The sequence below is a fragment of the Dermacentor silvarum genome, chromosome 3 (genome assembly GCF_013339745.2).
Source record: "Dermacentor silvarum isolate Dsil-2018 chromosome 3, BIME_Dsil_1.4, whole genome shotgun sequence".
NCBI lineage: Eukaryota > Metazoa > Arthropoda > Arachnida > Ixodida > Ixodidae > Dermacentor > Dermacentor silvarum.
The window spans coordinates 172,037,632-172,065,622 of NC_051156.1; positions in this window are offsets into that span (position 1 = coordinate 172,037,632).

Here is a 27,991-nt window from a genome sequence, read left to right on the forward strand (position 1 = left end):
CTCATGGTTTACATGTATTTTGCTAGACGTTCGTTTATTCATGCGCGCATTATACCCAAGATCACCATCCTGTCTGTATACGTAATTTATGGTGATTCTAGAGCTCTGTATATAAATTTGTGCAGGCACACACACACATATATATATATATATATATATATATATATATATATATATATATATATATATATATATATATATATATATAGGGGCGTGCAGGTGAAATATGGGCATAACAGAGTACCTGTGTCATTCGTCTGTACAGATGTTTCTACAGATGTACGCTTCAAGTAGGTACCATTTCATATAACCATAATATGCGAACATCATTTACTGCAAACAATAAATGTATTGTTTTCTTTTATTGTCTTTTTTTTTACGATGAAGGCATGCTGTTTGATAAAACATTTTATATGCGCACTGTAGGGCCTGTGTTGTGCTGGAATTAAGGGAGTGTTTTTGCCGTGGCCATCGATTTTAACTAAATAGATGTCACACTGCACACTGATTGCTGCTGGCTTTGAGAAGAACGCGGGTGATCTGATTGTAAAGCTGCACAAGTCCTGCTTCCTTTATTAGAACAGTCGCTTCACGAATGCATAGCTGACCGCTATCTCCAGGACTTCCTATACTAGGTGATCTGTATCTAATTCCAATCTTTCCTTCTTATTGCGTTCTGCTCCTGAATGTAGTGGTTCCGTCACCGTAACGTTACACATGGGCGACAGAAAGAAAACAAGGACGCCCAAGCCTACAGTGTTAACGGGACTAAACTGTATGTGGTTGGGTGGTCGTGTTTACAGTGAAGCTTTCTTTGTGACGTAGGAGATTTAGATGCTGCGTGTACTCTGTGGTGGCGCTGTAGCGTATTTCTGCAAAGTCCAGCACGTCGTATATCTAAAGTTTGAACACGTTTAAATGCTGAATAAACTCTGCAAGGTCCGCCACAGTGGCTGAAGACTGTTACGAGGCGCGATCGTCGCCGGAATCTGCTGCGCGTCTCTTATCGTCACGTGCCGATTTGTCTTGTCGACTTGTCAAAGATATACGCTTACACTGATCACGCTTACACAGTGGGGTCTGCATATTTTTCTTTCTCTTGACGTGGAAACTTCGTAGGGAGCGAGCAAGATTGGCAACAAGCACGATTGCAAGATTACGCCGCAGCACCCCCCACTAGCTGTATATCATAAGTTAAGCATATTATCTTCCTAATTCGTGAATAGATGTCGTGCGCTTTACTTTGGTATCTTTGTGCAGAGGGGAAAAAAAGCCATTACTCGATCATGCATGCGTCGTGTGCGTATAGACAGCGCTGATGTCGCGCCACGCATGACGCTATCGGAGCTAAATTTAGCCTCGCTCGCGGCGTATACGGAAAGGCGTTGCTCGGCTGTGCGTCCGAGCAGGAATGGCGAGTTTGAGAGAGCTCACTAGGCTTATGGTAGGTATAACTTGTCAAACGCATACTGGTGCTTATCAGAAGTTTAAAGGCCCCTACAAGTGCGCAATTTGTTGTAGAAATTTCACGCTTGCTCGGCTATTCCTCCCCCCCTCCCCGCGTTCGACACGTACGGTCCACAAAAGAGAGAGAAATAGAAGAGAGGAAAGGCAGGGAGGTTAACAAGACGTACGTCCGGTTTGCTACCCTGCACTGGGGAAAGGAGGTATAGGAATGAAAAGAGAGAGAAAGGAAATAGAAAGAGCACAGTTTCGCACACATTTGAAGCTTCGCACGGTCCACAAATGGCGTGAAGAGACTGGGGCACCAAGACAAAGGAGTAGCCAACCCTTTTGACCATGGTGGTACGTCTCCAAAGGCAGCGCAAGCGCTGGAAATGGAGGCAAGCGCAGGAGTCCCAAACCCATCTACGAGTACGGCAGGCTCGAGCGGTGCAGGATAGTTTCGGTTGCCTCAAGCAGAGGAGTCAATACTTTACCGTAGTGCCCAAGCACCCTCTGCAAGACAAGACGGGCCCACTACGAGTAGCAGGCGAGCACGATTGTAAAATTAGACCGTGATACGCACGCCCACTAGCTGTAACATAGGTTGGGCATGTAAGCTTTCTAATTCGTGAATGAATGTAACTTAATGCATTCTGTTGCATCGTTTATGCACTATGGTGACCGTACACCACCTGAACATGCACAAGAGGTTTCACGTGCGGAACTGCAGTGTGGCTGCGTCCGTCGTATATGCCTGCTCTCAGGGCTGCAAAATAGGTAGGATGGGGTGGGACGGTGCGAATTCTGGATGCAGGCAGGAAGGCGGACCTATATATCAACCCCCTGACAGCATAATTTTAGTGCTAAGCAAAAGACAACAAAGGTCAGCGTCTTTTGCTTCTGATTTTATTTGTTGACTCTTTGCCCTTGTTATGCGCAGACGATTTTGACTCATAGCTTTAGAGTGTCTGCGAGCGTAATTTATTGTTGTTACGTCATAACTGTGCAGCCATTCTGTTTTCTAACGACACCCTCGAAATGTATGCGAAACTCCGTCAGTAGGTCAACTTATACACATACGAGTTCACATAATCAACATGGTCGAAGCCCTGCTTGAAGAGCCACCACTCATTTGTGATCTTTCGAGCCAAATAGTGACTTTTCCGTTTACGCAGCAGAAAATTTCTTCAAAGTGACACGTGAATAGATAATCGGTTTATATCCGCGGGGAAGTCGGCTTGCAGCTGTATATATAAGGCCTGGTCCAAACGCCAGAACAGTCTTATATACGGTAACTCTTTCCCCGCAAAAATTTGTTGCCGCCAGAGCGCCATTGGGCGAAACAATTACACGCTCGTGTTAACATCTGGGCGCATTCAAGATGGCGACGCCCAAAAGTAAAGGAAATAGTAGTATTCGACACTGAGCAGAGTCCCGTTACGATGAACTCTGTTGAGCCGAAGTCATCGATGAGTTCAAATCTGTTTAGCTTAATTTATTTTTGTGATCACAGATTCAGTTCTGTTAAGGAAAACATTTGTTCAGAGGAACCAATTTCCAAGGTCCCTTTATATTCGGGCTGAACTGTATGTACGCATACTGTGCGAGAAAGGGACCATATAGTCTGAGAAGTGAGCCCCGAAGTATATCCTACGCGTGCGCTTCGGGTGCTGAAATTCAGTTTCATAGACGAGCTGGTCCGATCGAATTGTCGCCGTCTTCTTTATGGCGGTCGATTATCCGATGCCACCGATCCATCGATGGTGCTACATCGACGTTACAAAGTAACACCAACGTCGCATCTTTGCATCGGCGTGGTCTTAGCCGATTGGTTGATGCCTTTCACTCGTCAACTCTATTCCGATAGGTATTCGATATCGGTTTTTCAAAAGGAGCAGGGATGGGGTATGCCTGCAGACGGCTCCTAGCTGAAGGGCGGGCACCTTCTGCGTCTTACAAGCAATAATGCTTTGTGAAGCGTCAGACGAACACCGACGCTCCTTGTCTGATACGGCCGAAAAACTGCTGCTTACCGTGAGGTGCATATACATGCAGAGTTCTTCTTCATGCGTCTGCTCTCCGACTTCTTACTTTCCTCTAGCGAGGCTAATTCTCCCGTGTCGTCACGACCTTCGTAGATTGTACGTGATGCCGTTTCGATCGAGAGACCAAGAAATGTGCAAGGATGGGTGACCAATGAGCAGTTATTAAAGAAATGATTATTGCGACTAACAATGATTTATCAAAGTTGCCACCTTATGCAGCCAGCATTGTTTGATGTTTATTTATTTTTTTCGCAGTATATTTGCTGTTGTAATATTTTCATACAACATATCTGGTCCCCGGTCACCGTTCGCGGAATACCGGCGTTACCGGAGAGGGTGTACGGCAACACCATATGCTGGTAGTGGCATCTTGTGACGCAAGGTTTAACACCAGAGAGCATACGCAGCTAATGCAGCAGTGACCTACCATATTTAACTGCTGGAGTAAAGTGTTGGTAGTGGCATAATCAGTCGTCCGCTTGCGATTTTCCTTCGACGAGAAGATCTCGCAACAGGAAAACGTTTCAAACGCATTGCAGTGAGACACGGTGTAATCAGACATTCACTACCTACTTTGCTGCTGCCTTCCATAGATCCGGTAACCTGGTAACACGCTAACTCGTAAACGGTATAACGGTATAACGTTAGCGTTTAGCTTGTCCGTAAACGTTATACCGTTTAGGTCTGCCGGCTATGCGCTACCGAAGCGACGTAACAACTTTTCTAACTGTTGACGTGGCATGATAATTGCCTTAGTGTTACGGATGTTAAAAGATGATAAAGGTTGTTACAAGGTGACCAGAACATGTTCGATGTATTTGTTACGTGTATTACGATGTATGTATTACGTGTATGATGTATTTACTCGCATTCGCGACCTTAGCGCTTTTGTATCATGACCGCTAAAAAATTGACCACTAAGGATACGGAGCGCGGGTGCGCACACGCACACGCTATTGTGTACTTACACGTCCACAATAGAGAGAGAAAGCAAGAAAGAAAGGAAGAAGTGAAGAAGGAAGTAGGAAACTGTAGACCTAAAGGAGAATTCTTCGGTGACCCCGTGATCTGCAAATGAGCTTAATGCCGAAAATAATAGAAAACATTGCGCCCCAAAAGAATGACGCGTTGTCCCACTGTCTCATATTGAACTCCCTCGAAGAAGTCGGCGAACAAAATCGAACTGCTGACGTTTCTGGGGTAGAAAAGGAAGTCAGTCCTCCATTCTCGGCTTGAACGCTGTGCAATGATCGCTAGCTGTACTGGAAGTAATTCGCTGTATACTGCACCACCGTATAACCAACATGTGGGTCAACCAAACACTCGATGCGTGAAAATAAATACGACGCTCCAATCGTTTCAGCGTCTTTTTCTGCTTCGGTATAAAATAAAAAATAAAAAAAGCGAGCACCTGCACTGGCGTGACCTGACAGCTCGAACAAAGACACGCGTTTAGAGCATGCGAAGTGGCTTCTGGAGAGGGCGAGTAGGGTATGCAAAGAGAGAGAGAGAGAGAAGAAAAAAAACTAATCGGATGCGACATCAGTGATCGCTCACACTATACTGTGCAAAGTGCAAAGCGGTTGTGTCCTATGTTTGAGCAGCAAATATGTATAGATACTTTCAGGTTAGCAGTGAATCACCTTGATGATGGTTCTTTCAGTCGGGAAAAGTTGCTAGGGCCATGAAGTACCTGGTCAGTACTGCCATCTGCTCTAAAAGCCTTAATAAAACCTTCTTTATTGGAAGCGATATTGTATCTAGATGTATTGAGCTCGAGCGTGTCCTTGTGTGTGTTTATTTGCTTTGTACAATTGTATTGACTTGGTTGATTGGCGCCTCTTCGCAAAAAGTGTAGAACGTGCAGTGTCGTTGCTGATATATGTATATTTTGATTATATAAAGGCTGTTTAACCACTTGCAAAGCGTGCCTTGTCGCCGAAACGTCTGTCATTTAACTTAGTGTTACAATACGGTGATGAGTGAAAAATGTATTGTTTGCGAAAAGGCCGCGGCGGTAGGATACAGTTCCCAACATTTCCTACTTCTTTCCCATTAAATCACAACGCAGCTCTGCAGCCGGACCAAAAGCCATAGAGGAGGGCTGCTGACGTATAAAGTCGCGTATCGAGAGCGGAACGAGCAATCGAGGCTCCGAGAAGGAGCCGTCTGGGGGCGCGGCCGCCGGGCGCTGGCACCCGGGTTTTCCGCGTTACCCACTGGAGCGCGATTGATTTTCGGGGCCAAACCGCCACCACTTGGCCTCTCCGACGACGACGACGACGACTGCGTTTGCGCCCGCACGGAAGGACGCCGTCTGAGAGGCGGCGCGCCTATCGCACGCCTCAGACACACGGGCTCACTCGTGCCTTCGCTTCCGTGATGGCTGTGCGGACGCCAGGAAAAAAGGCACACAAAAGGAGAAGAACCCGACGGCCACACAAACCCGGGAGAGTCGAGAGCGCGAGTTTAGCTTGCGAGCGGTTGCTCGGCGAAATCGATGGTCCTCGTTCCTTCCCCTTATCCTTCTTAACCTTCTTCTTCTTTCTTCTTTTACTTTATTTCTTTCATTTCCTCTGAGCGAACGCCGGGTCACCGACGGTGGCATGGGGCGTAAGACCAGGGGTCTTTGCCTCCGGCCGTGCGGCCGATAGCCTTCGACCTCCTTCACTCGCCGCCACCACAGGCTCCGCCTTAGCGCCGAGTACGCCGCGCTGCGGTGCGAAGGTCGCCACCGATCGGCGCAGATGGCGAGGAAAAGAAGAAAAAAAATAAGTAGGAAAGAAGCAAGAACAAGAAGAAGAAGAAGTAAGCGGCGCGACGAAAACGGAGGAACGAACTGTCGGAAAAATGAACCAAGCTCCGGAGACCGGTGGCGATGTCGCCGCTCGAAGTGGGTAATGAATGTGACACCCCGCGCAGCGTCGTTGTCACCCGAGAGAGCATGTACGCTTCTAGCGGTTGCGGGATGTAGAGGAAGGAATCCAGCACGGAGTACATGATACTCTGGAATTCTTTCACGGTGGTTTATTATTATTTCGTATTGTATTGTATTGTAGAGAGAAGACAGAACGTCCGGTGTCGTTTGACCTTGGCCCGAAAGCAGGCTGCGATTGGTCAGGCAGACTAATTTCCGAGACGTGGAAGTTGAGAATTAAGGGGGGGGGGGGGGGGTGGGACGGAATCACTGTAAGGAATGGAAGGTTTATCTTCAGAAGCCAGGATATTTTTTTACTCCTCCGCGCTGGGAGAACGAGAGTGTGCCTTGTGACTGCCTTTTTGTCTTACACCGGCGTTTAACCCATTGCGCCACAAACGCATTTGCAGAGAGCTACACAGACGCGCCTTATATATCTAACACTCCTCCGTGTACCCGCGCTCTTGCTCGGGGCGGTGCCGCCGCCTACGAGCAGAAAAGAGAAGTACTGCATTATGACACTAACGCGCACCGACAGTGAACGCTTCGGTGGTCTCAGCACTACGACGCCTCGAGGCCAGCATTCGAAGGGACGCTGGCATCAAGAAGCACTACCAACGCCACCTAGGTGGCGTTCACCGTACTCAGCACAGCGGAGCGTGGCCTCCGAAATTAGCTCTGAAAATGTTTCTGAAGTTGATCGCGGAGGCTGCAATTACGACGCGCTGTACGCGCTGATTTGACTCGGTGACGATTCAGTTACGTGCTTTGTCTTGCGCGTTGTATTAGTGTGTCAGTTACGTGCTTCGTCTTTCGCGTTGTGCTAGCGTGTGCAGCGTAGTGCAGCTTCCATATGCACGACGGTTGCTCATGGTCATCGACGTTGGTAGTCGTGATGGAGGAGACGTGCCACCAGGCGTCAGCTGTCTTTTTGTCTTACACCGCTTTGAACCACTCGAGGGCCACGGCTCTTTTAAAATGCCTACCGTTTTATTCAGCGTGACTGACACGTTCATTGTTGCTCGCGGTTACTCGGCATAACGATAGATGGAGAAGCTAGCCTTACTGTTTAGCTGGAAAAGAACGCTTCGCCTTGGGGAAGACAAGTCATTGCGGGCAGAGCAAGGTCATTCGAGCACTGACGTTAGACCGCTGAGGGATCGCGTAATGACACGCCTTTGTGCTTTGTCCATTATCTTCGCTTTCCTCAACGTGCAATTGAGCGTTCGTAACAAATGGTTGCAAGCAAACACCTGACTTACGCCGAGCGCTGGCCGCGTGTCCACAATTCTATGCATACGAGAATAATAGCCGCACGGACCTATTTTTCAACAAGATCTCGGCGCAGTATTTTGTGCTTATACAAGGACTTAGCCGGTGCCGAGAAGAGGAATGAAAAGTTGTTTTTGTTTGTTTGTTGACGTCGTCGTCGCTCTCGTGATTTTTGCCGTTGTTGTTGTTGCTGCTGCTGCTGCTCTTGCTGTTCTTGTTTCTTGTTTCTGAAATGATGCGAGAAAAATATTGAAGAGCCGGCTATCTTAAAAGAATGTCTCCGTCGAACGTTCACCCGAGATCAACCGCCTTAGAAACAAATCTATAGAAATCTTGTTGATGACTCATTTGACAAAATGCTAGGTATTTCGCTCCCTTGGTTTGGGTAGATGATTTTTTATCAACGCCAGGAATGATCAATGTCTCGACAGCCTCGGAAAGTCGCCAACCGGAGTTCTGGGGTTCAGACTGAACGGTATGATGAAGCTGGAGCACAATACCCCGATGCGCTCGTATTGAGCCACCGAACCAGCCAGTTCTGTGAAGTGAAAGAGAGAGAGAAGAAAGCAAAGGCAGGGAGTTTAAGCAGACGCACGTTCGGACTGCTACCCTGCTATGGAGAAAGAAGATAAAGAGATTAAAAAAAGACAGACAAAAGGGGAGAGAAAAAGCACTAGTTGCACGCGCACTTGTATAGGTTCACACCGAGTTCAGAAAGTGCCGCGGAAACCTGTTAGCTACACCGTGAACAAAGATTGTGCAAGAGTGATTCGTTTTTCGAAATCGGTCTTGAGTCCAGCCAGTATGACGCTCTCTGGAGTTTGACGCTGTCTGCGCTTGTCGTCGTAACGAAAGCAGAAAAAAAAAAGAAACATGAGGTTTTACGTGCCATAACTACGATCTGATTATGAGTCACGCCGTAGTGGGGGCAGTCCGGAATAATTTGAACCACCTGGTGTTCTTTAACGTGCACCTAAATCTAAGTGCACGTTTTTTTTTTCTCTCTCTCTCAGTCTAATTTCGCCCCCATTGAAATGCGGTCGCCGTGGCCGGGATTTCACCCCGCGACCTGGTGCTTAGCAGCCTAACACCATAGCCACTAAGCAACCACGGCGGATTGTGCAAAGCACAGGAGGAGTTTAATATAGTTCTTTCGCTTTCACGAGAGTTGCACATGCGAGTAGGCATGTCACTCATTCCAGGGACGAACGAGTAAGACCCGCCACATATGTCGCATTAGAAAAATAAGAAGAAATAAAAGTAATGGCACTTGCAGATTTAACGAAGGATCCAGTGTGTACAGACGACAGTTCTAGAGGTTAGGAGTATGTCATATATCTTTCGAGCCAGGACGCAACGTCTTGTTGCAGCGTCGGTTCGGGAAATGGGGATCGGAAGCAGTCCGGGATCTTCCATGTTGTTCGTAAAATCATTAGCAGCAATGCCCGTGCGTCCGGGAACCACTGAAGTGATTTCATGCCCTTTCTCGAAAGCTTGATGGTGGTACCAACGTTTCACGAGCCCCTGTGACGTAGGACAAATTTCAAACTCTCAAGTGCTGAGAGTCGCAGAATGGGGCCCGTTGGCGATGTTGATCTTGCACGACCTATTTTAATGAGCACGCAGGGCTGCGAGCTCTGTCGCCGTTGATATTCCCATGTGTAACAGTTTGAACTTGAGTGCGATAAGCATCGCCGTATTACAACGCCACGTGTGGACGGGGCCGACCGAAGCGGCTTGTTACAAAGCGGATGGTCTTTATGTCGGGCCGACAGTATATAAGATGAAGGGAAGGTAAGTCTCTTGAATCGGAAAAAACGTGAACTGTAGGTTTGCTCTGCTTCCGCTAATAAACGAGCACTTAATGTTGTACGTGGCAAAGCAGGGCACATTTATAGATTGCAGGCTAGTATTCCGAATAACCTTGTTTCATTAGATTGAGATGGGCCATATGCGTATCGGCAATGAGTAAGTGATGACAAACACAAAGTATTTGAAGTTACATCATTAATTCAGTCGAGCCTGCCCATTTCGTGCTGCAACGTGTCCTCAAAACATTTAGTGCGCAATCAAGATGCTAAATAGAGAGATGATATGTGAAGCCCCGAGGCAGTACGTTTTCCTGGCAACTTCATACCATGGCTAGATCGCTTTTTTAAACTGTAAAAACTGCGCGTCTGTCTGTTATCTTCATGCTCTCTTCGAGCACGTAATCAATTTAGGCTTAAACCATATTACATTTTTCTTTCTTTTTTTCACAGAAACCGTGTCTTCTTCTAAATTGCTCATTCAGGCGCACTGCAGAGACTCAAAGCCTAATAGGCAGAAATGGCGTTCTGTATAGGACACCCGTAACCTCACACGATCTAATCCCGAAAAAAAAAAAAGTTTGCTACGTCTGGGCTTCGCAACCCTGAACTATCCTCTATCACTTCCTCCTTACTCCGATTCTCGCCGTTCCAGCGAAGTGGTGGGACCTCAAATTTGGCCCAGCATGTCACGTTCCCTGTTATCAAGCGGGGGATAATTAGTTCCCAAGCGAGCATTGCATGTTTCTGCGGTGCCGGGGGCGCCGTTACGTAGCTGGTATAGTAGTTCCACTCGGGACGCCCGCCGTTCGGCCTTCTGCGGCCGACATGCCCGGTTGACCTCGCTGATTAAAGCGGCGGGCGCGAACGATTCGTCTCCCGGCCACGAACGAGACACGTCACGCCTATAAAACGCGCTACGTGACCTTGCATGACGATGAGGCAAATTTCGAGCCCGCCGACGCCGGCCGTGTGGTAGTGCTGTGCCCGTGTGAACGTGACCGAAGAGCAAGGCGACTGCTGTGACTGGGCTATATATTGTACTGGTACACGTTGCTGCCTTGTATGTGCTCTCGTTTCGCTAATATTATGAGTGCTTCTGTGGCGGTCCCCTCCGACTTGACCAAAGAAACCGGACGGCCGGTTTGTTCTGGCTGCTCCAAGGGCAGGGGTGGTGAAGCGGAGACAAGAAGCAAAAGTCGGAAACAGCACAGGGATCAGGAAAGAGGAAGCCAATGCAAAGATATTTATTTCACCGCATACGCAACCACTGGTGCCAGGCCTAAGATTTGCATTCAGTCAGAGTCTGAGCGCTTTCGTCTTGAGTTGTGCGTTGGCGCGATGCCGCTAGCAGCGTTGCTCTCCTTCCTCCTTATATACAAAGAAAAAAAAAATGATGGAAAGCGACAGCTAGAATTTGGACAACAACCGATCGGGTCCATGCATAAGGCCTAGGAAAATGAAGAAGTAGGTGCTCAGGTCAGTTAAGACTAGTACCAAGGTCACACGGCGGGCACTTGCGATCGCGATCAATCCCGATCGGGATCGAATTACTCGACCCCGATTGGCTCCCTTCTGCAGTTTGCCCAAAGGAGCCAATCACGATCGGGTAATATGATCGGGATCGGGCTTGATCGCTATTGAAAGCTCCCCGTGCGATTGTGGTATAAGCAACCCTCTTTGTCGTCTGCTCGGTATTTATGCAAATGCTGTAAATTGTTCCCTTTCCCTTAATTCATCTTAATTTATTGAAGAAAATCGGGAACTTGCTTCCTTTAGCTCTTTTCCATGTTCTCCCTCACTGCATTCCTCTCTCACCTCTACACGCTTTTGTCTTCCTTATTATCACATTTCTTTTTTTTTTTCGTTTTCTCCGAATATTTCAGGCTTGCTATTTCCTCTCCTTCAGTTATAGGGGCCCTAGGCATCTTTTCTCACCCTTATTTGGTCTAACCATAACTGCCTGTTCACTGTGGTTAACACTGTGGTAACATTAGGCTTTAGAGCGCCCGCATTGTTTTCACCCCCAAATACGTCTTGTGTACCTCTTGTAGACGCATAACGACAGTAAATGGTTGGATTTAACTCCCCGAAAACCCGCCTGCACGGGCTGTGCGGGACACCTTATGATGTGATGGCTCTGAATTGTTTTCGACCGCCTGCAATTCTTCCGCATTCGCTGTTGTATCTTTGTGCGAGGGTGTTTTTCGACGCTTCATTTTCATTCTTATGCGGCCGCTGCCACCAGGGAATCAAAACTTCGACCTTTTTCTCAGAAGGACAATGCCATAGCTGCTAAGCCACCATGACTGGTTTTTTTTCGATGATGTATAGTGGCGGAGAGGGCAACTGTCGTCCCATAACACGTATTCCATGAACCTATAGCCTTGCCGACTGTAATTTATACACCGCGCTTATGGCTGACCTCGGTACGTTTGTAAAGACAGAGCACTCGTAATTTACGGGAAGGAAGCGACGGTTCCTTTGGTTAATGACGTGCTATGTATATAGTACCTTTCTTCAGGAGTAAAAAGAAGAAATATGCTGCTTAGTCCAACTTATATAATGGACGGTAAGCCTGTTCGTGGTTCAAGCGTGGACCTTGCTTAAACGATTCCCCAGTAGGTGACCTTCGTGCATGTTATCGGTCGAGGTATACGGAACTAACGTCTCCCTTGATCATTAATCATACGCTTCCTGTAAGAAAAATACGTCCACCACCTCCCTACCGATAGGAGGATACATTGACATCGAGCGCGTAAATTTGCACCTCTGTGTATTCTTCTTCTTCTACTACTTCCTCATCTTCATCTGCTTCTTCTTCTGCTTTCTGTTGTTATTATTATTATTATTATTATTATTATTATTATTATTATTATTATTATTATTATTATTATTATTATTATTATTATTATTATTACATGTAGCTGTTTATCCATCTCTCTGTTGTTGTTGCTTTTCTGTTAACCAGCACCCAGAGCTCAGCGTTGTTCTATATTTTTTTCCCCTTCCGCTGCCTTTCTCTTTTTATCCGTCTACTCCATCCCCTTGTGTAGGGTAGCCAACCGGAACTAATTGGTGTTAACCTCCCTGCCTTTTTATGAATCTTTCCTTTCTTTCTCTGGGCACATTTATTTATTTATTTATTTATTTATTTATTTATTTATTTATTTATTTATTTATTTATTTATTTATTTACTTACTTTACTGAATTTCTTGATTGTCACATAGTCGCGGAGGGACTATCGACTGAACACGTAGAGCGAGTGGACTTCCTGTTCTCATTCTTTTTCGCAGTCGTTCGAGCGGCCGTATTCTACGATTTCGTGCTGCCCAAATCCGCATCCCCGCGACAGTTCCCTCCGGGTAACAGAAACCAATCTCGAAGGTCACGCTTTTGCTGACGGCATGCGCCAGAAGCAAATGCGGAGCAGAAGCACGTCGTGGGCTCCAGGTTTTGAAAGCCACCTATCGGTGGTTTCAAATCAAAGTTCAATCGCGCGTTCTAATCCCAAAGGCCGTGCTTTGCCGTTTTGCAGGTGCCGGAAACTCCTGCGAGCGCCGGAGGCATCATTGGGCACAACCAATAGCTGGTGTCCAAATCACACCTTCAGCGATCTCAGAACGAACGTGTACACGTTACAGAGAAAAGTAACCGATTACAAATTACCATTACTTCTTTCAAAAATGAAATGAATCACAGCTACCACTCGCTGCCCTACGAAAATAATGGAACTAGTACTAAAAAGTATTCGATTACTTTAACGTTACTTTCCGCGCTCCCTTCATTAACCTTGCACAAATGCAGTAAATAGAACGACATGGCCTGGCTCTTTCAGTGCGTCCTCTGCAGCCCTTCACGCGTTCTTTTATTTTCGCTAAGAATTTCTGTTAAAAATTTTCTTCGGTGACCTTCCCTCCTTTTCTTGTAAAGACCCCTGCTGCGACACTGGAAACTCGCTCAATGGGAGCGCTGGGGAAAATGTAGGGCTGTGTTCTAAGATACAGGGTCAACCACATCTAAGGTGAACGCCTCATTAGTATTCAAGCCGGTAAAACTACAGCATTTATTCTACTTCACGAGTGATATGTTCGTTATACGACGTGTAATCATGGTGTCGATAAACACAATAATGATTTTTCGAATTATGTACTGAACATCCGCTTCTGTGATGTCTCGAATACTAATGAGGAGTTCAGCTTAGATGTGGTCGACCCTGTACGTACGAACAACTTGTGCACAAGATTGTGGTTACTCAATACCGCGATGCTCGGGTCTGGGCTCTTTTTGAAGCGCAGCGTTTCATTGTGGCTGGGGTTAGGAGAAGGCGCTCTCGATAAGCGCCCGTGAGAAGCTGAAAAATCATCCATAGGTGATTCCCTGGCATCAACGTGCCGAAGTTACCATCGCTGTCGAGCCACAGAAGCGTCATTTCATTTTGTCGACCGACATCTGGTCGACATCCTCCCGGTGCCTTCCACTTGTGTGCCATTTAGTCTTTAACGACTAACTGTAATGGACGTCAGAAAACGTTCATGTCCCTTGAAAAAGGTGGCCAAATCGTGTAATCTAGTTCAATATAAGGCTGCATATTATTCAGCCCTAAGATTACTGTTCATGTGTCACAATCCTCAAAAATAGGTGTACTTGAGTCACGTATGTATTAAACAGATAAAACCATTGCGCTTAACGGCCAATCACTTCTATCTCTATCAGAGAAGTCATAGACTGCACCAAGCGAAGAAGAATTTGGCAGCAGCTCGTGCCGCCTATGAAGGCCGCTTAAAACCGCTTCCAGAGAAGAGCGAGAGAAAGAAATGTATTATAAGTGAAAATCTCAGAGGTCGGACTTCCAAGTGAGGCGTGCAAATCTGCAAGCCTGCTATGTTCAGGTGAGCTAGGCGTATAGACGCAGGATGCTGATTGTGGGTAGGAGGTGACTCATGATAGCATGTATACATGTTTTCATTCCTTCGCAAACTGTAGTACCCGCCAAGTTTGAGTGCTCAAATCGGCGTCCCCCTGTTATTATTTGTTTTGCCAAAACTTTTATTGGTTACATGTAATTGATTACTGAAAAACGTAATTGAATTACACTGTGCGTTTCTGAGTAAACGAAGAACGTAAACTTTATTATCAAATCAATAAGATATGAGTCCGGTGTATCTTTAGTGGGTCTGGCCACACGCCGCGGACGCGGTTCCGAGACCTTGTCTCGAAGCGGCTTCCTCGGCTCGCTGGACGGCCCTGAGTAAACGAAGCAATCGTTAAATTACAACATTACAAAAAAAAACGTAATTGGTTACAATTAATTCATTACATGTAATTCATTACGTACAAGTCTGGCTCTGAGTAATGAACACAAATCTCGAGGGCAGCGATTTCTCGTGGTTCGAACGTCGGAACTATGTCATTTCCGCTTAAAATTGCTGTCGTCTAATCCGATATTCATTCCGGGCGTCGCTGTAGCTGTAGAAGTTGTGAGCTGAGGCGTTCGTGCCAGCTCTGCAACTTCGTTGTGCTTCGCCAATTTTGCATTTTTGAAAGTGAGCCTTCCTTTGTGGAATCGACTAATATCGGTTGTCGCGCTTTGGTGCCGTTGCGCGGTAACATAGATACAATTAAAGGTCGTATAGTCATTGCACCGTATTTTCTACTGCCAGTATAAACACGTGTACGACACTGGATGGTCGAGATACTTTTACGCATATGCAGAGAAAGTGCGCACTCACGAACACAGTGTGACACAGACACAATGCAGTTCACATTATGCGAGGAAACGGCCCAATTCCGTAGTCGCGCATTATGCAAAGTCAAGCAGAAAAACACCTGTCCAGCTTTTCCTGACGCAAGGAATCATCGCAAGCCTTGCTTCTATGTATATGCATGCAGCAGGAAACAACATATTTTTCTCCATTGTAGGAACAGCTATCCTTCGCTGCGAATGAGGCGAAAATATTTTCTTTCCAGGGTCTCGGGCGCATTCGGCGAACACCCACACGTTGGAAATGAGTGTGCTGTTCTGAAAGAGAGCGAGAGAAATAGAGAGAGAGAGAGAGAAACGGAGACACATATTGCTTAAAAGCGTCTCCAGGCAGTGATCGCCCTATCGCGTGTTTTCACATAAATGCCATCGCAATGACGCACTCAAAGCTTTCAGCCATTGCGCTATAATCATTATTGCGTAGTACATGCACATGCGTGTTTGCATGTTTCTGTCACTCTCTCTCTTCTCTCTCTGTTTTCTTCCATGACCTTTCGAAGCCTATTTCGGTCTGATTGCGAAACGGCCACAGTCGCTAAATTATGCAAACTTCGGCGTTCGGTTCGCCTTTCGTATACGCAGGTACCTGCTATTGACGAATGAAAAAACTGCTGCTGTGCTAAAGCGCTCATTAAAGCCGGCTAACGAAGTGCAGATTATTCATCTCAGTGATCCAAATAAATTGAACGCGCGTGGCTTTAGAAACGAGTGACATTGTAGAAAAAGAAGTGTTCAGTGTTTTGTCTCCAAGTTGACTTGCTATGGTTAGGCGTGATCACATTAACATTACTAGAACGACGAGGCTTAGGTTCCTGCTTCGCATTGTAGGCACCGAGAGGTATGCAGGTTTGCTCATTAAAATGAGTGAGACAGCATATTCTCTTCCGTTTTCATCTAAAATATAAAAATGGAGGGAAAAGTTCAAGTTAGAAAAATAACAATATATTTGGACTTACAGAAATGAAATTTTAGCCAGTGTATCGGGAAGCCTGGACAGTGCTGAGATAAGGCGCGGAAGAAAAGTTTAAGTCGGCGCAGCTTTGTTAATGAAGGTTACAGCGCCTGGACGCAGCGAAATGACATGCATGGGAATGTTAGTCAGTTTGCCTGAATGCTGCTCTATGAATTTCATCGTCAAATCACGCAGTAAGTGAAATAGAGCACCTGAAGCCCTTTTTTTTTCTTTGGTTTTACACACCGGACGTGTCCTTGCGTAACAAGAAAAGTCACTTGAATATAAGTGCGTAGTTTGCTGAAGTTCCTTGTTTTCTGACTAAGCAGGTTTGTTAACAGTTAACCCGATACATTATGAGTTCGTTCTTTGAGTGAGCATGTTCTATGTTTGCTACAGACTGTTGTGATAGCAGTTACAGCGGTGGCAGTTTGATGTAATATGTCATGCACTAATGAAAACCTAAATAGCGTGACTATGAAACTCTCTGCATGCTTGCAAGCGCGTTTTCGAGCGTAATTTTCTGGCGATTGTAACTAAGAATGTATTACCTGTGATACTATAGCTGCATGTATAGGATGCTCGGTACCAAGCTCTGTATCGATTAACGTGTTCGCCATTGGTTGCCCTGAACGATTAGAGGCTCGCGTTACCTTTGAGCATTGTGCAAAACACTCCATTAGCCTCAGCTTGAACTTTACGCAGTTTTTGTTTCCTTTGCGGACTCCACAAAGTATTCCATTACGAGGAATACATGCGTGCCAGAAATTATCCACTTTGAGGCTCGAAAATCAAGTAATGACGTCGGATAGAAGAAGCAAACAAGTGCAGTTTCCTTTTTTCAGCGAACAGTGCATTCTTTCTTTCTTTCTTTCTTTCTTTCTTTCTTTCTTTCTTTCTTTCTTTCTTTCTTTCTTTCTTTCTTTCTTTCTTTCTTTCTTTCTTTCTTTCTTTCTTTTTGAGACGCGACATAAGCTTCGCGCTTGTATATATGCGCAGAGGTGACTATACGGCTGTAAACGTTCAGTGTTGCCCAATTTATCTCGGCATTGACTCGTCGTGCAGACATGTCGATAGACGGTCCAGGAAACTAGACTGCCGAAGTGCGTTAGAGGTTAGTGGCAACGTCGGCTGATAGGAAAACACTCGAGGTATATAAGATGAGGAAGCACTTACAACGGCTAGAGATATTGAATATTTTGTTTACTTGCCTGCTTCGACATAAGTTTAATTGTGACTGCTTAGTGAATTGTAGCATACCACTTATATAATAAGCCTGATAATTTAGCCGAACTCTAATCGTTGTCTTATAGTGCAATTTACAGCTTGGGCCACTCTTAGGAGGAGCAACTGATTTTCGATCAAGTACAATTAGCTCGCAGGAATCGTGCGCTTCCTTGAAGGAGAAGGAGCACGCGAGCATTGGCTACCTATCTACCAGGAAGCGCCGAGTAGACATCAAACACTGTCCTCCGCAGGTATTTACCCCGTATCCGAACTGCAAGGAGCTTTAGAAGACGAATTAGCTGTTCCATTTAAGTTTGGTCAATGTAGCAGTGCTGTCCGTCGCAAAAGTGTAAAGTCCGCCGCTTGTTTAGCCGTGTGTATTGGCGCTGCAGTCGTCAGAGCTTGCCTGTAATGTCACTGGGGCTTTAGGTTCGCCGCCAGCAAAGGACAGTGACCGTGGCATTAGCCTCCAGGAGCTGCAATGCTCTGGTGTCTATAGCGTTGGCTTTTACACTATATGTGGTATACCGTACCTGGCATGCGGCGCATACTCCCGTCGTGAATGTCAGTTTATCAATGCCCTTGAAACAAAATTTAATTGTTGTATTCTGTAAATACAAACGGATAGGATTTTGGGAGGACAACAAACAAACGGGGAAAATAAAGCAGGACGGCGAAAGGAGCTACGCAAAGGACAATTATAGACATAACGATGAGGGATTTAATTCGTACCGGCTGTGTTGATTAAAGAGGAAACGCAAGCCAATGATATATATATATATATATATATATATATATATATATATATATATATGAACGAGAAGAAAGGTAACCTAGGGGCCCGATTTTTCTTAATAAACATGGACACCAAGGACAACATAGGGGAAATTACTTGTACTTACGAAGTGATTTAAAGAAATGATAAATTAATGGAAATTAAAGTGGATGAAAACACAACTTGCCGCAGGTGGGGAACGATCCCACGTCTTCGCAGTACGCGTGCGATGCTCTTACCATTGAGCTACCGTGGCGCCATTTTCCCATCCACTTTCTGGGGTATTTATGTTTTACTACTGGACATAATCCTGGGAGTGTCAGCCAGCGCCACCACTCCCATGTGTATGTATGTATGTATGTATGTATGTATGTATGTATGTATGTATGTATGTATGTATGTATGTATGTATGTATGTGTGTGTGTGTGTGTGTGTGTGTGTGTATGTATATATATATATATATATATGTATATATACATATCATTACAGGCTGAGTTGGGGCATGATAGGCTGAGATGAGGTTGGCTACGCACGCAATGCGCAGAACAGATAACTAGTGGTCTATCAAGAGCAATGAGAGAGAGGAAACTTTATTTTGGTGGGACACGGAGAGGGGTGGATCCCCGTGGTGGTTGGAGCCTTCAGTCCGGGGTCCTAGCGGCGGTGGCAGCACTTTCGGCTCTGCCGATCAGCTTTCGCTGATCCTCCACTGCGCATCCGGTCATCACCATCTCCCACTGCTCGTGCGTTGCGTTTCGGTTGGGGGAGTTATTAGGGATTTTTTGGCCTTCCCATGGGGTATGGTAGAGGGTAGCGCCCTCTGTACAGAAAGGACAAAGGGGTTGATAAAGGGTGGGGTACATTGGTGGAGGAGCGTGAGGTGAGGATAAGTGTTGGTCTGGAGTTGCCTCCATGCCGTGGCTTCAAGATTGGGTGCCAACTAAAGGGAAACCGTCTTAGCGAGTAGACAATTTTCTGAACTGTAAGGACATCGAGGTAATCAAGAAGGAAGTGAAAAACGTATCTGTTTTCAAGCGACGCCTGATTCATCAAAATAGACTAAGAAAGTTTTTTTTTTTTTTTTTTTTGGGGGGGGGGGGGGGAGGTGTGTTGAGCTGTGCACTCAATCCCGTGGTATCAGCTATTTGACTTAACAACCCTCAAAATCTGTTAGGCACGCTCGCGTGTGCTAGTTTGTTCATGACGTCACTGTTTCTGTCATATTTCTGCTTGGCAATATTTTCAGTCCGGAAGATGCGGCATCGTGAAGCTCAGCGCAAATGGTTGTTTTACTATCTTGGAACTGCTCTTTTGGATTTCGAGTTGTGTGATCCCCCTGTTCTTTCCTTTGTGGCGTTTCTGAATGTACAGATACTGTACAAAATATGTTGGCTTTCTTTTATGCAAGTGAGCATTTTATTACATGCTTTGAATGCAAGTGTGCAGGCTGAGATATGCGATTACTGTAATTTTCTTCCACCTATTTTTCTACCTGCACAGTAATCTGCACTGTCTGTTGCGCCTGCGCCGAGAACTACGGGATAGGAATCCCGTCAAGCTGCTGTTTTAGTAGCTTTTTTTTTTGTCCTAGTGCTTTTTTTCTCTCTGATGAGCAATTTTTGATGGTTCTTTTGTGTACAGAAAAATAGTGCTGCTTAACATATCCGTCCGTCTCCCTGTCAGGCAAAGTTAGTGGTGAGGTCATCAAATCCGCCTAGATAGAGTAGGTTCGCTTAATAACAGGGCAGGGATGGTCGAAGATCTCTGTTGCGTTCTGCTTTCTGCATTGGACTTCCTGCAGTCTGCAGATTCGCTCAGCTTGTGTCTCGAAACTAAGGGGATTCTTTGTCACAGTTTGTTGTTTGCGTCCGCGTGTCACTCGTGACCCTGAAACGTCAAAACTGCGCTATTGTCGTGCACACGATGATGTGGTCTGCTTTTTCTCGAGTAGCTTGAGTAATAAAAAAAGATGAATACAAAAGATAAACACAAAAGACGTATGCAAATAGGGTTTTTTGAGACGAAGCAAACGCATTTGAGACGTTGCTGATCCATTTTTTTTTTCTTCAAAAATCCAAGATAGCGTTTCTACGCTGTTGATTAAACCAGCCACAGTATCTCGGCCGTTCTGGAGCTCCGCGCATTTAATTCCTAGATTGGCCCGCCGCACTCTGGAAAATATTCCCCGTTCTTTGAGATTGAAAATCACACGGCAGAAGACAGACCATAGCCCTTCTGTAGAGCGTCTATTAATCGCTACTTAAATGGAATCAGAATGATCCGACGATACCGGTCGCAGTTGCACATATCTATCTAAAACGCAATATCCAATTAGCGGCGCGTGGCTTATCTAAAATAAGGCCAAGTCAAACGCAATCTTTAAAACAATGACTCTCTTTAAAATACAGCTTGCCTAAGCCAGCATTCTGCTTTGTACTATTGAATTTCAGGAAAGGTCGGAAGGTTTCCTCCTACTCGCCCAGTAACTCTCTCCATCATGACGATGCTCGAAACCTCCGACGCTATCCGTCCCCAGATGTTGAAGCGTGCCGAAGGGACGCAGACGCTCGAGTACGGAAGATTAACTTCAGTTTATTTTACACGTTTGCAGGGACCAGGACCAAGAAGAGAAAAATACGAACAGAAACATGAATGCTCTCGAGGGAGCTGCGGCAGCAGAATCAGCGCTGCGCTCGAAAAGTCTCAGGAATCCCTCGCACATCCTCACTGCTGCTTTTTAAGCACTTTTTTCCCCGCCCGAGGGAAAATGGGCTTTTCTTCTTCTGCCCCCCCCCCCCCCCCCCCACACACACACCCGCCCCCCTTCCAAGTTCGTCCACTCCTAAGCACGTGACGTCAGCCCTGTTGCCATGGTGGCAACCAGTTTTCTTTGTGGTTCTCGGACGACAAACTCGCTGTGAACGACAGCGGAGTTGGGTCAACGTTCGGCAATACGCACTAGGGTGGACGCGAACCGAATAAACCACATGCCCACACTTTTCATGCACACGTGCACAGGTAGCTGGGAATCATTCGCACGCAGTGTGACGCAATTGGGTCCACAATTGCTCGCACAAATTATTCGTAATCTAGTTGCGACGGTGGATGATCTCTTGCATGAAGCTGGATGTTAAATTACGCTAAGAACCTAATAAAACAATAGTTCGTGCTCTTAAGTGCCTTTTCTGACGTCAATTATGCATAGAAATTGATATGTCTGCTGAGGCAACGTGCAGGCGTAATCGTATGAAAAGACTGATAAAGGTGACACTATTTTCATACTAGCCCACCACTAGACAATAAAAAAAAAGTTCCTTAAAGAAAAAAGAATGCGTGAGCGCCGAAAAACCCTAATAAAGAGCGATGAATGACTGGAGAATTTCGCGAACTACTCGGCGAAAAACGATATGCCCTATCCGCTTCTAACAAGTGAAATTGAACACTCTGGCTGGAATCGAAACCATTATCAGTTATTATCTGTACTTCATCTAAGTAGCTTCGAAGCAGTTTATGGAATCGCAGTATAGAACGCGTTCATTCAATGAAATGCTTAATGAAATCATTCCCTAGAGGCTCTTGACGTTAAGGACGTTGCTTCGCTGTGTGTTCCATTACACTCAGCATTATTGTGCGTCGTTTCCTGGCGCTGCTCAATCATGAAGCATTCATCTCCTACACGAGAACACCCGTGCAAATTTGGCCTCTAGCTCTCCCGCTGCAGGCGCACGAAGCGTCCGGGATATTTCTTGCCGCGAAGCCACGCAAGGTAACGTGGCCCGTGGGTACTACGGCCACTGACCCCACGTATATGTCACCACATCCACGCTAATTTCTCGTGCGGGCCCTAACGAGTTGGCGCCGCATTGTGGCCTTCCAGGTCGCGCGTGCTTGTTCTTTCGTTCGTTTGTTTCGTTCTCTCGACGGCTGTCGTTATACCCGGAGCAGAGAGAGAGTCTGGAAACGGAACGTCGAGGTCTCCGGCTCGTCACGCGCGAAGGTCAACCCTTCGCGCTTTCAAAAACAATTTGCTAATAGACGCGTCATCAGCGGGTCGCTGCTGCGAGCCTCTCTATATGACTGCGTGGGGGCGAGCGCACTGACACAGACGTGCCCGAGTCAGTTTCACGTGGTACTCGATTTCCCCAGAGGCGATGTTCGGAGAACTCGACACGCTGATCACACGTATGGGCGAACGGTATACGTACTTCTTGGTGCGGAGATGTGGTTTCGCTTGAATCGGGCCAGATGTTAATAGCAGCGAGACCCGGATTGAGAGAGAGAGAAAAAGAGAGAGAGAGGGGGGTTGAGCGAACGGAAAGATTGGGAGGTTTAGTAGAGAACGGGTCTGACTTAAAGTGGAGATGTGGTGAGCCCCTTGTAATCGGTAAAACGGAAGAGACATGGTATGATTCGCTTCTGTAATAAGCGCAGAAGTGTATATATACGTGCACTTCTAAGCGGGCTAAATGTACTACGTACGTACGATTCTTTACGTAGTATAGAAACGAATCCGTGCCTTACCAAACCGTACCTTTAGCGCAAGCGTTCATCGTTCAGTCAGCCACACGCGGTCATGTAGGCGGATGAATCTCAAGGGTAAGTGCGGCCGAGCTTTCGTGGCTCTGTACATCTCAGACGCACGATCCGCGGTCCCAGGATAATTTGCACTGCAAAAACATTATTGCGATAGCAACAGTGCGGACACTCAAGGCATTTCCACTGTCGGCGTTGCCGTGAGGTTCCGTATAAAGTCCAAGTGCGATAAGATCGTGGCTACGCGCCGTATGCTGTATAGGTACAAGGGAAAATGGGCGAGGGTGAGCCGAGAAGGATGGTGGCATGATGCGGTGCCGTCTTCTCGCGCGCACTAAAAGGGGGGGGGGGGCAGGTGAGCGTGCATCTACTCTTTTACTCCGGTCGCGGCTGATCACGGCCGTGCGCGCGTTATCGTGGAGGTAATCTGCGGGGAGTGCTAACGTTACACCACCCGAGAAGCCTGATGGATTCGTGTGCGCCGTGTTCTCGCGCGTGTAGTTGGCGTGGGAGCAAGACACACCACAAAGGGGAATTGGCTCACTGATTCTGCAGCTCTCCTTTTCACGCCAGTGTCCGTACGTACAGCGAGCATCCGCGCGGTAATCGAGATAGGTGTGTTGATGTTTTCCTGTTCGCGCGCGACACCGTTATTGTTCATTTAGTTAGTAAGCGAACGTTTACAGCAGTTTATACAGCCGATAAGGCTGTTAACCTTAGCTTAACGCGATGGTGCAGGCAAGAGCATTAAGGTGCCGCAATGGTACAACGGAAAGTACAACGGAATAGAGGTAATTTCGGCTTATTCATGCGCCACAGCTTTTGTCGGCACTTTCTTTATTGCTTACGTTGCAGTACCCCGCTAATAATTGAAATATTATTGTAATGCTTGTTTTGTGTACTTTCACAGCATCACGAGTTGCCCACGTGCCCACGCTTGGATATTATTTTAGTTTTTGAGTGCTGAGAAAAGCTCGCGTGGTCTCGAGTGACGAGTCCCAATGCGCGCCGTACAGACGTGGTATGGTTGCGAAGAACGCATTCGGAGAACTTCGTCCTGTAAACACCGATGGTGATAAATTGTGCCTGCGGGCAAGGCACAAGTGAGACTGGTGTTCGCGGTGTTACGGCGCCGTTTTCCGAACTCTCTGCTGGCTAGCGACGCCACTGAGGTTTTAAATGGCCTGACAATAAATTGTGCTTACCTAGCGTTTCTCGCTGAAGCTGTGACCACGGCCGCGGGATAAAAAAAAAAGGAAAATCCACCTTTTTTTATCCAGCGGCCGTGCTGTGACTGACTACGTGGAAATAGGAAAGGGAACCGTAGTTGTATAAAGAAAGAAAATAATTTTGTAAGAGTAAGCCCATCCCCGTGGGTTGTGACCTACAAAACGCTTAAGTCTCATTGGCAATTGCATCTGTGGGACGTGCCTACGGTCCAACCGGTCTTTTTCTTTGTATTTTTAGCTATATTAATCCGGACGACATTCTGTCTCTCACATTGGGCTGAAATCAGGATCGCTGATAGGTCAGGTTGGCTCCGTACAGCGTACGTTAAAATGGGTCTCGGCTCTAACAGTCATTGAGAGAGTGGAAGAGTGAAACACTGGTGCCTCTAATGCTCAAGTTGTAATTCATTTACTTCACCTGCCATGTATCTGCATAGAAACGCTTACCCGTAAACATTTTTGTCCAAATGGTCTACATCGCTTCCTGTCTGCGTTTCATCATCACCGCCGATCATCATCCAAGAAACTTCACGTTTCATCGAAGAAGCAAGAACAAGAACCGGAAATCTAAACGCTACAATTATGTTGTTACGTCTGTCAACCGCCTGATACTAAGACAGCTAGATGGTACAATAAGCCCGTTGTAGCTTCGTACACATAGATTTTTGTGTGTATGACCCCGGTTACCCTAATTGTCATCCATCTCGCGAATTTTCGTAGAATGCGTTTGCTTAGAGGCGAAGACAATTCAATTGTCAGAGATTCTGGATGAAAACATTGCTAGAGCAAACAACTAATACAAAATCAGAGAACAATGGCGCTCGCCAATCGATTTTTATTGTTAGACTTTTTTTTTCACCCTGAAAACTAGTGCTATAACAAACTTTAGGCTTGCAGGGGGCGTGCGTTCGCCTGTGAAACGTACTTACGACGCGCCCTTGAGCGGAAGAAAGAAATCCGGGTGCAGACACGCCGATAAGAAATACGATCCCCATAAAAAGGATCAGAAGGGCCGAGTGTCGCGGTCCAGGGCCGACCTTGACTATGGTGCCGAAGGCGGAGGTACGGGGGGCTTCAAGGAGGGGGGGGGGGGGGGGGGGGGGGTGTTAGCTGGACATTGGCCAGCGGAGCGGCAACCTCGGTGAAGAAGGCGACGACGCATCCCGCGAAGGTGCTAATCTCCGGATGCGGTGAGGAAGATTGCGCGCGTCGTCATAATTATCGATACCGGACGTGAGTACGTACGAGAACAGTAAGGGTCAAAGCTCTCGATACGAGGGCAAGAAGCACGGGAATCGAGTCGTAGAAAGTGTATTCCCGTGGTTATTGGATTTGCAAAAGATACAAATAACCAGAAAGAAGAAGCAGAAAGACGAAGTAGGTGGTTGGAAACTGCCGCCATACATTGAAAAAAGATGAAGAGACAAAATGCGAGCAATAATAAAATTAATAAAAATGTGTTTTGGGATGCGCATACGACTTATAAAAAAAGGGTAGCAGCGCACCACTTAAGCATCGGCGGGCACTCGACAAACTTGTACATGATTTACGAACTTGCGTGTGCAGTATTTAGTAAGTGCAAAACAACGGGCGTTTAAATGGGGCCCTTGCATAACCGATAGAAGTGCTATTGTCAGCTTGGTCTTGGCTATACAGACGCAGAGCTAGTGAGAAAGAGTGTCTTCTCTATCGTAGGATTCAGTGATCACTGTAAGCAGCAGTCACGAAATAAGTGCGGCTCCTTATCTGCTAAGAGCGAGGGGCAGCCCGCAGTGAAGTGTCCGCGGAAGTATTTACGTGGGACCGTCTCAACGCTTCAGACACTAAAACGAAGCCTTCACAGCTTTCCATTTTTCGCTTCTACATATTATAGGTGGTCCTTGTTACGAGGTATAGGCGCAGTACGACTGACCGTTCGTTCTTCCATTCCTTCTCTTTTCTGGAAATTTATTTCGAGTGGTTACGCCTTGCAAGCTCACTGGCTACAGTTCGTAAATTGCAACATGTGCCGTAAAGTAACTAATTCAAAAGATAACTAGTGCATTTTTGTTAATTAGTTGATTATGTGTTTCGATTTATCGTGCAAGTAATGTCCGCCTTTCTGAATAATCCGGCTCAAGGACTAGAATTATGTTATCTCCAACAGGCTATTTTTTCTTTCAATTCTATAAAACTTAAAAATGATCGCCCTGTACTTATTGTTCGCTTCGGTTGCCACGCGGCATAACTTTAGGATGGAATTAAATGTAAGCCTGAAGGCCAGTTCTATGCAGATATATCAAAAGTGACTTATAGAACGTGCTGTCCATGATCATGGCATCTTTCAGAGTCTTCGTGTCGGTCAATTCTTAACTTTTGACAACAATTTGATACAACGATGACGGAATAAGCTCTATTGCTGCATTTGCTCGCGTATCATGTTGCTTATGAGCGTCCTTATATCCATAGCTTTAGCATTAAAGTAGTCGGTTTACGTACTCAATCCTGTTTCATGCTAACGCTACCCGGAGAAAATTCGGAAGGCGAAATTAATGCTGGCCAGCTGTATCAAAGACGTGCAGGATTCGTGGGAAACCACGGTCGCCTGTTGTGACAGCAAAACAATTATTTATTTATTTATTTATTTATTTATTTATTTATTTATTTATTTATTTATTTATTTATTTATTTATTTATTTATTTATTTATTTATTTATTTATTTATTTATTTGTTGGTTTGTTTGGTTGCTTGCCTGCTTGCTTGCTTGTTTAGTACCCACAGCACGAAAAAATAAACGTTCCAATGGGTACTAATATTAAAGAAAGAGTGCAGATCTCGCGAACTGTAGGAAGCAATGTTATGCTGAGCATGTTGCAGATATACCTGGCTATTCAACATCGTTTTGTGTTCTGCAAAGCGTCAGCCAACGAACCACCATGTTTGGGCAAGGCGAGAACTGCATATGCGTGACGACAGCAACAAGGCCACCGCGATGATCGTGACATGACGACAGTGGTTTGTTGTACTCTGGCAAAGAAACGTTACTACGTGTTCCATTACAGTCTGGCCCGATACCGAATGGCGGTAGAATGCCCATTCCTGCGCCTGGGACATAATGGAAAGTGGCGCTTTAGGCAATGTGGAAATGTGGGACTTTCGCTTTAAAGCGCATTTTTTCTGTGCTACATATCATACCGCGGCCATCGTCGCAAACGCTCGGTGGCGTAGGCATGAAAGAGAGAGAGAAAAAAACGAGAAGGGAAAGGTAGGGAGGTTAACAAAGGACGTGCCCGGTTGGCTACCCTACTCTTGGGGAGAGGGAAAGGCGAAGGATAGGTAAGAAGGGGTCGAGAAGAAAAATAATATAGACTGCAGTCATTCACAGAGTCAGTCGCAGAGAAGTGTCCACTTTCACAAGCACTCACACATTCCAGTCGCCTTCAAGAAGTGCAGAAGGGCTTTTGTGGCCTTTCGTACGCAAGAATGCACAGGTCATGGTCCCAGGATCTTTTCCTCCGAGAGCACTCTATTATCTAATAGGCTGAGCCTATCTTGTAAAGCACGTCGTTGAGCGTCAAAGGATGGCCAATGACACAGAAGCAATGACACAAAAGGCCCTAGAGTCTCATCGCACCCGCACTGTTCGCCGTTCCTATTAAGAATGAATAGGAATTTGTAAATGCGTCGCCCAACCACACGCGACATAGTAAAGTTGCTTCGCGACGGGAGAGTCCAGGTGGCAGGCAAAGTCGCAAGTTAGAATCGAGAGAGTGCAAGAGTGAGTCACTGAAACACGGTGAATTCCATCGTAGAAGTGTGATGTGGCGAGCAAGTGATTCAAGTTGCCGCGCAGAATCCGTTCTTGAGGGCGGTATAGGCACCCGCTGATGTTTTTGATGAGCCGAGCGAGCAGTTTCACCTGCGCTGTCGTTGCCGACAATTCTGCAGTGGCTCGGCAACCACTGAAATACAATGTCGTGTCCTTTCTCGAGCGCGTGGTGGTGAGCTTGCCTTATTTCGTACACCATAGCTGCTCGTGTA